The following is a 10,000-nucleotide window of genomic DNA, read 5'->3' as shown; positions in this document are numbered from 1 at the left end:
TGGGGGGAGAGGGAAGGTTGTAGAAGAAAAAAGGGGGGTGGGGGGATGGGGGGAGGGGAAGGTTGTAGAGGGGGGGTGAAGGGATGGGTGAGGGGAAGGGGAAGGTTGTAGAAGGGGGGTGGGGGGATGGGGGGGAGGGGAAGTGTTGTAGAGGGGGGTGAAAGGGATGGGTGAGGGGGAAGGGGAAGGTCATGTAGATATAATGGGGGGGTGAAAGGGGTGGGTGAGGGGAGGGGGGAAGGCTGGTAGAAAGGGGGTGTTTCAGAGAGTGGGTGTGGGGGGAGGAAGGAAGTTTGTGTCAGAAGGAGGGTGTTTGAGGGGTGGGTTTAGAGGGAAGGAGGGGGAAGGTTGCTGTAGAAAGAGGTTTCATGGAATAATGGGAGGCTGAAAAGGGAGGTTTCAGAAGTAAGGGAAAGCCTGAAGAAGGAGGTTTCAGGGATGGGGAAGGCTGTAGAGGGGGTGTTCGAGGGGTAGGGGAAGCCTGAAGAAAGGGGTTTCGAGGATGGGCTGGAAGCTTACAGGAGGGGGTTTCAGAGTTGGGGAAATGCTGTAGAAGGGGGTTTCAGAGGCAGTTTCAAATCTGAAGAAGGCGGTTTTCGAAGCTAGAAAGAAGCCTGAACGAGGAGGTTTCAAGAGAGGGGATTAAGCTTACAGAAAGAGTGAGAGGAAATCCACTGAAGGAGGTTTCACGTAAGCAATCCTACAAAAGAGGGTTTCAGAGATAGGAAGAAACCCGAAGAAGAGGGAGGGAGGCGGGAATCTGAAGAAGGTGGTTTCAGGAGCAGGTTTCAGGAGTGGGGATAAGCTAGGAGGTTTCACGTAAGAAATCCTGCAAAAGAGGATTTCAGAGACGGGAGGAAACCTGAGAAAGAGGGAGGAGGGAGAATCTCTTGTGGAACCTTGGAGATGATTCCAGGGATTTAAGAAACCCCGCTGTAGGTTCCACACGTAAAATCCTATAGGACCAAAAGAAGGTTTCATTTCCCCCCCGCCCCCCTCTCTCTCTCTCGAAGCCCTGCAGATGGGAAAAAAAGGTCAGTGAGTAGATTCCACACGAAAAATCCTATAGGACCAAAAGAAGGTTTCACCCCCCCCTCTCTCTCTCTCTCCCGAAGCCCTGCAGATAAAAAAAAAAAGGTCAGTGAGTCCTGTAGGATGACCAGTTGCTGGGTTGGGTTCCCTAGGGGGTTGGTTTCTGAGGTGGGGGGTGGGGGGGGAGGCTGTAGAAAGGGGGAGGGGGGGTTTCAGAAGTAAGGGGAATCCTGAAGAAGGAGGTTTCAGGGATTGGGAGAAGGCTGAAGAGAGGGTGTTTAAGAGGGGGGGGGAAGCCTGAAAAAGGGTTGGTTGCGTTTTATCCTGTTTCTCTTTCTCTCCTTTTCTTTTTTCGTTTTTTTCTTCTTCTTCTTCCCTCTCTTTCCTTTTTTTAGGGGTATGTATAAGGAGAGGAGTTTTGTTGATATGTAATCCAAAGATTTTTATTTATTTTGGCTCTAACTAAACAAAAATATTACATATTTACCCAGTTTCAAGTTGATAAATTATTGTAGAAACAAGAATATATATAACATTAAAGTATATGTTTTATATGAATATAAGATTAGGTGTGTGTTTTTTTCCCTAGATTTATTAGGTATCAGAATGAATGTTATTATAAAAAAGGATTCCATAAAAAATATGTAGTTGGTATCGAACTTAAACATGAAGTAAAACCGAATAAATGAATAAATAGAAAGAATAAAGAATGATAAAAACAAATCATAAAAGCCAAAAAACATAAAACGTAAACTAAAGGTGTAGTTAGTACTGAATTTCAAGATATACAAAGCACATTTCCTTCGCACACACGGGTTTCAGAGAATGTACGGTGAAACAGAGGGAGGAAGGTAGGAAGAGAGAGGAGGTAGGAAGGTAGGAAGGTAAGGAGGGAGAAAGGAGGATAGGCGAAAGAGGAGAAGGTGGAAACACATCCCTGTATTCATAGTTTCAATTCTTTTACACGAAACACATGCTTTTAACTTAAATACTTTCGACATGAACATGAAACACTTTATCTCCCTTCTTCTTATCCTCTTTATCTCCATTCTTCTATCTATCCTCTTTATCTTCTACTGATCCTTATCTTCTCCTAAGATGAACAAAATGAAAATACAACTCACACTCATACAGTCTCGACTCAAGTACCCTGAAAGTGCTATTACACTAGTACTTTTTCCATCATTTTTTTGACAATTTTCTGGGTTTTTTTCCCTTTTTTTATCGAATTGTCGATTTTCCAGTCAGACGATAATGATCGTTTCCGCCTGAAAACCTTTCCGTCAACTTTTTCAGCCAAGCATAATCAAACCAAAAGCCATATTCGAGAATGTTTATTACTTAAACACAAATTATTCAAAAATGCTGAATAGAAAAGTAGTGAAGTTCTTGAATCTTCAAACAATTTTCCTGCTCTTATATGTTGAAACTGCCACTCTATCTGAGTAATATATCGCTCTGAGGTGCATATCTAGAATCAAGAGTCGATGGTTGTTCTTTATCACTGGATTGACAATCTGGAGAACAGCTTATCGCTTTCGCGGCTGCTACATGAAGGCATACAGCGCACAAGGCATACGGCAGCACACAAGGCATACAGCGGCATATATACATACGTCACGCTACACACAGCAGAAGAGTACACTGAGTATGGCGGATATCAAGAAGAATGTCCATAAATGATCTTGGATACGATTTGAATAATCATTGAACTGATCATCTGATAATGCATTAACGTGCGATATCCCTGTTTTATTTTCCAACTGCTGATCTACCGCGCCGTTAATGCAGAATATCGCAATGATATCCTATACTGACAACATCTCACCATTATCCGAAGTTAACATCTATCGCTACATACTCTATCTGATGTTACATATTTAATATCATCACCAATATTATATCTTAGATCGCGTTACATATGTTTCAAGACACTCAAAAACATATGGTTTTAGCAAGTCATGCTATATTTGACTACGCTATATTGACTTTGACTTGCTGCTAATAAACAAGGACTACACATATTCAATATCACTAATACACTTGGACTACGCTAGTGGCATCAATTTACGCTTGCTGTTGTTCGCAAATCACAATAATTTAGATCACTGTTGGTATTCAATAAATGCAAAGACACTCTAGACTGCTTTACAATTCAGATCATACATAATGACTCGATGACGCTATATTAAGAATCAAGAATCACGTTGTATATGAATTATACTATACAATACTGGTTAATTAAGACTGCTTTACATAATGAAATTTAATTGAGCATTAAATTTGACTAGCTACACATAATTTCAGAATCGTTATAAGAAATGAAACTGGCGCAAGGCTAGATGTTTGACAAACAACACACTGAATCACTATACATTATCTTGACCATTTATACAATATTTGAAATTACGTTACACATTTGAATGGACAAACATGACTTTAAACTACGCTGTTATGGAATTTGAATTACGCCACACATAATTAAAAATTAACCCAGAAAACTTTGCCATGACTTCGGAAGATATCTACGCTGTATGGCGGCTCTGAATTAATGCTTAACTCACACTTCACAATACGACTTAATTTCGCTTTCTACATAACTTAAAAATCATGCCGCTTAACTTCAGAATTCACGTTATGCAATGTTATTCCATGACCAAGCATATGCTCTGGAATTACACATGACTCCGGTGACCATACACAGCATCTGAACACGCTGCTGCCATGGTCTAAAACTAACAAAGGCATGTTCAGATCACGCGGCACACAATTCAGGAACAAAGGTGATCATCATCATACACACCTGGTTAACATCACGGCGCAATACTCTCTAATTTCGCAAACAATTCCATATTCACGCTAATAACTGATCAGCGCGTCATATTGGTCAAACCAAGACCACGCCATTATAATCCAGACTTTGCTGGTACGGTTATCTCAATATTTTGTCGCCACAATCACACAAGACTACGTTAGAAGAAGCACATCTGACCTGCCGTTATTTGATCATCACACAGCATCAACATCACGCTATAATTGGGACTACAACAATACATCTATCACATAATAAATCTTGAATTAATGTTATGGTTATGAACTTGAACCGCATCATCAAAGATCAACGCCAAACGTTAATCAACGACTTCATGCCACAATGATCAGACTCATATTCAAGACCATGCTATGGTTGGCTCTCAAGACCATTATATTAAACTCCAGGATTATCGTGGCACACACATTCCAAAGACTGGCTGCCTACACCCGGTATCATGCTGCTGCAGTGAAGGTTAAACCGGTGACCGCAGCGAATTTCAGACTACGCCATACATCATCCAGATCGCGCGCTATCCGGTATCCATTTCACATTCAGCTCTACAGACTGGCATGCGGCTCCAAGAATTAGCGGTTACACCCAATATCTGGTCAAACAGTTTCGTCGCCTATCGGCGACCACTACATCTGGTGACCATGCTGCATATCTGGTGACCCATCAAGAACTACACATCTGGAAGACCAGCTGCAGGCACTTCCAGACCGCTGCGCTGTTCATTTCCAAAGATCGCCAAGATATCAAGACCGCCGACATCAAAGAATCGCCGCCAATGACTCCAGACCGCGCCAACACATCTGCTGAACTACGCTACGCTGGCTTCAGAATCAGCAACACAAACCCGACTGCTGCTGCTACCATCTAATATCACGCGCCGATCTGTAACATCGTCCAAGATCCATCAAGATCTATTCCGGCGATCCAATCCGGATTCCATCCAACATCGCTGGCAATACTATCCTGCTGAAGGTCGCCACATATCCCAATATCATCAAGGACCCATTCCAAGATCTCAATTCAAGATCCATCGTTGACGTCGTTTCACAGCTCCAACATCTAAGATCCACTCAATGATCCGCAGCGCTAATGGTCGCGCCCAGAAAGCAGGAGATCTAGCTCTGTTGAGTGAAGTTTAGGAATGCTCTAATCTGAGTGAGAAATGAGTGTTACGATGATAGTGCTGGTAAGACAGAAATGAGATAGTAATGAGCATAGCTTTATATAAGTTATGCGAACAAATAAGCTGCAAATATAATATGATACGTGGGGATATAGTCAAATCATGCATATATGGGAGGATGAGAAGTAAGAAAATAAGGCTAAGACAGAAAAGTCAGACTGGCAGAAGGACGTCGCTACAAATATAATATATAAAACAAACAGAAGAAGAGGTAGAGAAATGAAACATGACAAGATAGCGCAGAGCGATATGGTAAGCTGCAAAATACAGGATGTGATGAGAGTGCGATGTTTTATGAAATGCAGACTTTAATGACGAACCCAAAGGTGAGTGAGAGACAGAGGTGATACTTTAAGATATTAAAAACAGCAATGAGTGATATTAAGGGCGAACAGGTACGTAAAATAAACTAAATAACAGATAGAATGAAGCTAAGAGAATGCAATAAACAAAAATACAGAAGAAGAAGGTCTATTATGAATCCCAAAGTGTAATGAAATGTCTTCAAGGCTAAAGAGCGAGATAAAAGATGGGATGAGGGATGCCAAATGAGGTGAATACATTGAGGTTACATATAAGCGATACTTTGTTAGTAATGACGCTGGCGGATGATGAGATGAGGTCGCTTTGAAAAACCTAGTAAAAGAAAGTTTGAAATGAAAAACAAACAAGTTTAAAGAAGTAAGAATATTACAATAATAATGATAAAACATGTCTTATAGCTAAACCTCTCATCTCATTAATTTAATCCAAAAATGCAGACAGCTACAAAACATTATAACCATATCATCCTTCTATCTTCCTCCTCTACTTCTTGAAGCTTTCCTTCCACACAAACCAACGGCTTTCTTTTCTTTCGCCTAATAATTTCTTCTTTCTTTCCTTCACTTCCACATTTCCCTTCTTCCTTCTGAATTTTCCATATCTTCTCCTCTCCTTTCCTTCCTTCCTCCTTCTCTTCCAATATCTCCTCCTTTCCTTCCTCCTTCCTCTTCCCTCCTTTTCCTTCCTTTTCCCTTCTATTCCTCTCTTCTTTTCCTTCCTTATTCTTTTTCTTTTTCAACATTATCCGTCTGAGAGTAATCATCCATTATTAGTGTGTACAAAAAAGTTTCATCCATCATGTTTAAATATTTCAAAATGTAATCTCCCCACTATGCTCTTTTTCTTTCTTCTTGTCATCTAATAATCATGGAAACTTTAGTCATATAATCTGAAGATGTCCAACCTTCAGACTTTAAAAATTTGAGTAATTGAGAGAATGAGGAGTAAGGACAACATGAAATGTGATAGTGACAGCTGCAGAAAGGAGTGGGATAAGCTGACATAAAAATGAGATAAAATGCCAAGGCGGAAGAAGAAGGGTGACATGAGCATGCATACCCCACATACATATGTAAGAGAAAAATACACTTTATATAGTTATACTATATACTATATATAAGACTTTACTGAGACATATGGAGACAGCAAGTGGCTACTATGAAAGAAACAAACAACATAAAAAGATAAACGACACACATACGTCTACACTATACTATATACTATGTACTACATACATATTATCGCTAAATACAAAGTAAATAAAAGTACATGTTATTATTAAATAAATAGAGAGCACAGGTCAAATATAATGGTCATACAAACTAGTTTGAATCGCTAAACAAACAAACCAAGTTACAATCTATCAACTAATAATCTTTCTTATTTTTACTGTCTTCAGCAGTCAGCGTCAGCATTGTCGTTGTTTGCAATTGCTTGATGTCATTATCACATATTACACATTATTGGGTAAATATTAACCGCTTTGTTATTGTTATTATTAACAAAGAATACTGTCATCATAATATTGATAAATATTGTTATGCCATTACTGAGCTGATGATATTTACTACACTGTCACTACGAGTTTGATATCATCACAACCGCAATTGTTATGATTATTATTGCTTTACTATTTTAGTTTTATGCCCTTTTCCTTCTTTCCTGTTTCTTTTTTCTCCTTAATTTGTCATCAAATCTATCATCTTCATTAGTTATCATCATCATCCATTTTCAAATCATTTGTTTATTATTTATCGATTTAATTATCTGTTCAAATTTTATTAATCATCCATCCCCTCCTCTCCCTTCCTTCCTCTCTCTTCCTCTCTCTTCCTCCTCTCCTCTCCTTCCTCCTCCTCCTCCCTCTCTCTCTTCCCCTCTCCTCCTCCTCTCTGTCCCCTTCCTCCTCCTCCTCCTATCTGTTCATCTGTATCCATCTGGTCTTAATCTATCATCATTTATCTATCTTCTTCCTCTCCTCCCTTCCCCTCTCTTCCTTCCTTTCTCTCTATCTATCTATCTATCTATCTCTCTATATACCTATCTATCTCTCTCTCTCCCTTCCCCTTCACCCCCCCCCCATCTTCCTCTCCCCCTTCCATACCTCCCGCGAGAGGCATTTGCGCTCTCCCTGGAAATCAATTTTACGAAAGGGGGACGCAATAAAAGGAGGGAAAGGGAGAAAGGGGGAAAGGGAGAAAGGGAGAAAGGGGGGAAAGGAGGGAAAGGGAGAAAGGAGGAAAGGAAGAAAGGGGGAGAGGGAGGTGAAGAATGGGAGGAAGAGACAGGAAGAAGATAAGGGGGAACATTGGCGTAGGATTGGCTTGGGTGAGAAGAGACGATTGGGTGGGTGGGTCTGTCTATCTGTCTGTCTGTCTGTCTCTCTGTATGTCGGTCTGTTTGTTTGTCCGTATGTTTGTCTCACACTACTTATGTATTTAGGTAGGTTTGTTTGTTTGTGTGTGTTTTTTGTTGTTGTTTATTTGCTGGTATGTATATATGTATGCATGTGTGTGTGTGTGTGTGTGTGTGTGTGTGTGTGTGTGTGTGTGTTTGTGTGTGTGTGTGTGTGTGTGTGCATGTATGTATGTATGTATGTATGTATGAGAGAGAGAGAGAGACATGCAGACAGACAAACAGAGATAGAGATAGACGGATAAATATATAGATAAAGAGCGAGAGAGAGAGAGAGAGATGGATAAATAGATAGATAAAGAGAAAGAGAGAAAGAGAGATAGGTAGATAGAGAGAGAAAAAAAAACAGACAGACAGAACGATGGTGGAAGGCGGAGACTAACAGACAAATAGACTGACTAACAAACAGACAGTATATACATGGATACATCTTTTATTAACCCTACGTGTATCTGAATCCATCAGCGTGTTTATAATGCATGTGTCTGTGCTTCGGTGTTATTTATAGCAGCATTCTATAGGCAGCATTAGCGGTGCATAGGACTCGCTAACCATCTATCAATCAAAAGGGATATTTATATATATATATATATATATATATATATATATATATATATATATATATATATATATATATATATACATATATATATATATATATATATATATTTTTTCTTTTTTCTTCTTTTTTTTTTTTTTTTTTTCACGGGTGTTGTGATGTATGATCCTGTTGTTGACACGTTTGGGGGGGAAAAAGACGAAAATGATAGTCACTTTATCAATTAGGTTTTGTTATACATTTTTTTTGGGGCGGAGGGGGGTTGGTGTGTGTGTTGGGGGGAGGGGGAAGGGGGGTAGGATGTATGTATGGTTGTGTGTGTGTGTGTGTGTGTGTGTGTGTGTGTGTGTGTGTGTGTGTGTGTGTGTGTGTGTGTGTGTGTGTGTGTGTGTGTGTGTGTGTGTGTGTTTTGCACGTGTATAAACCCTAGAACAAACGTGCAGAAAATTATATTTCGTCTTTCCAACAAACAAATACACGCCCACAAACATACACATAAACAGTTATACAAAAAACACCCGTAGACACACAAACAAACAATCAAACTCACACCCGTACACAAACACACACACACACACACACACACAAACAAAAAACACATATAAACGAACAAATAAACAATACACACACAAACAGAAAAAAAAACAAACAAAAAACACTCATAAAATAAACAAACAAACAAACAAACACACAAACAAACAAACAGCCTTCCACCTAAATCAGTGGCCACAGTAACCCCCAAACCCGCGGGGAGGAAAGGCCACTCCTGCAGGAACCCCGAGGGAGATCCACGCAGAAACGCTGCAGAGAATTTTTTTTCTCTCTCGCTTTTTTTTTTTTTTTTTTTTTTACATAGGACCCCCTCTCCGCTCTCCCCTCCCTCCCCCTCCCCTGCCCCTCCTCCTTATTTCCTTTACCCTCCCTCTGTCCCTCCCCCCTGTACCTCCTCTCTTTACCCTCCTGCCTCTCCTCTAATTTTACCCTCCCCTTACCCACCCTTGTCCCTCCCCTCCTCTACCCCTTCACCACCCCTGGTCCCTCCCCCTACCCCTCTTTACCCTCCTGCCTCTCCCCACTTTACCCGTCTTCCTGTCCCTCCCCCCTTACCCACCCTCTGCCCTCCCCACTTCACTCCTCTCCCTGTCCCTCCCCCTACCCTCCCACTCCCCCAAGCCTGCTCTCCTCCTTTCCATCTCCTGCCCTCCCTCTCCCCTACCCCTGCCCTCTCCCTCCCCTTTACCACCCCCCTGTCCCTCCCTCCCTACCCCCCAACCCCCAAGCCTGCCTTTGCTCATCCCCTCCTACCCCCACCCCCCAAAACTGCTCTTTGCCCCTGGGACGATGAGATTGTGTGTACGAGGTGGATGAGTGCGGATACCTCGCCCTCCTTCTGTTGAGTGTGGATATTGAGGGCATTTTCCTGAGGGTGAAATCATTCCTTCTCTGCCTCTCTCCTTCCTTCCTTTACTCTCTCCTTCCCTCCTTCCCTTAGTCATTCGCTTCCTCACTTCTTCGCTCCCTTCTCTCAAACCTTTCCTCCCTCCCTCTCCCCTTCTCTCAATCCTTTCCTCCCTCCCTCCCTCGCTCCCTCCCCTCCTCAATCCATTCCTCCCTCTCTGCCTTGCTCCCATCCTACTAGGCTCTGTTCTTCTCCTGATTT

At 41.4% G+C, this 10,000-nt stretch overlaps 1 pseudogene; it reads left to right on the top strand.

The window, feature by feature from the left end:
* Positions 1-10,000, top strand: part of LOC113813157 (neurofilament heavy polypeptide-like) — a 38,060-nt pseudogene that overhangs the window by 10,306 nt on the left and 17,754 nt on the right.

Source organism: Penaeus vannamei, chromosome 35, assembly GCF_042767895.1.
Source record: "Penaeus vannamei isolate JL-2024 chromosome 35, ASM4276789v1, whole genome shotgun sequence".
NCBI classification, from domain to species: domain Eukaryota; kingdom Metazoa; phylum Arthropoda; class Malacostraca; order Decapoda; family Penaeidae; genus Penaeus; species Penaeus vannamei.
The sequence above is the reverse complement of the archived record's forward strand: the minus strand, read 5'-3'. Positions and strand labels throughout refer to the sequence as shown.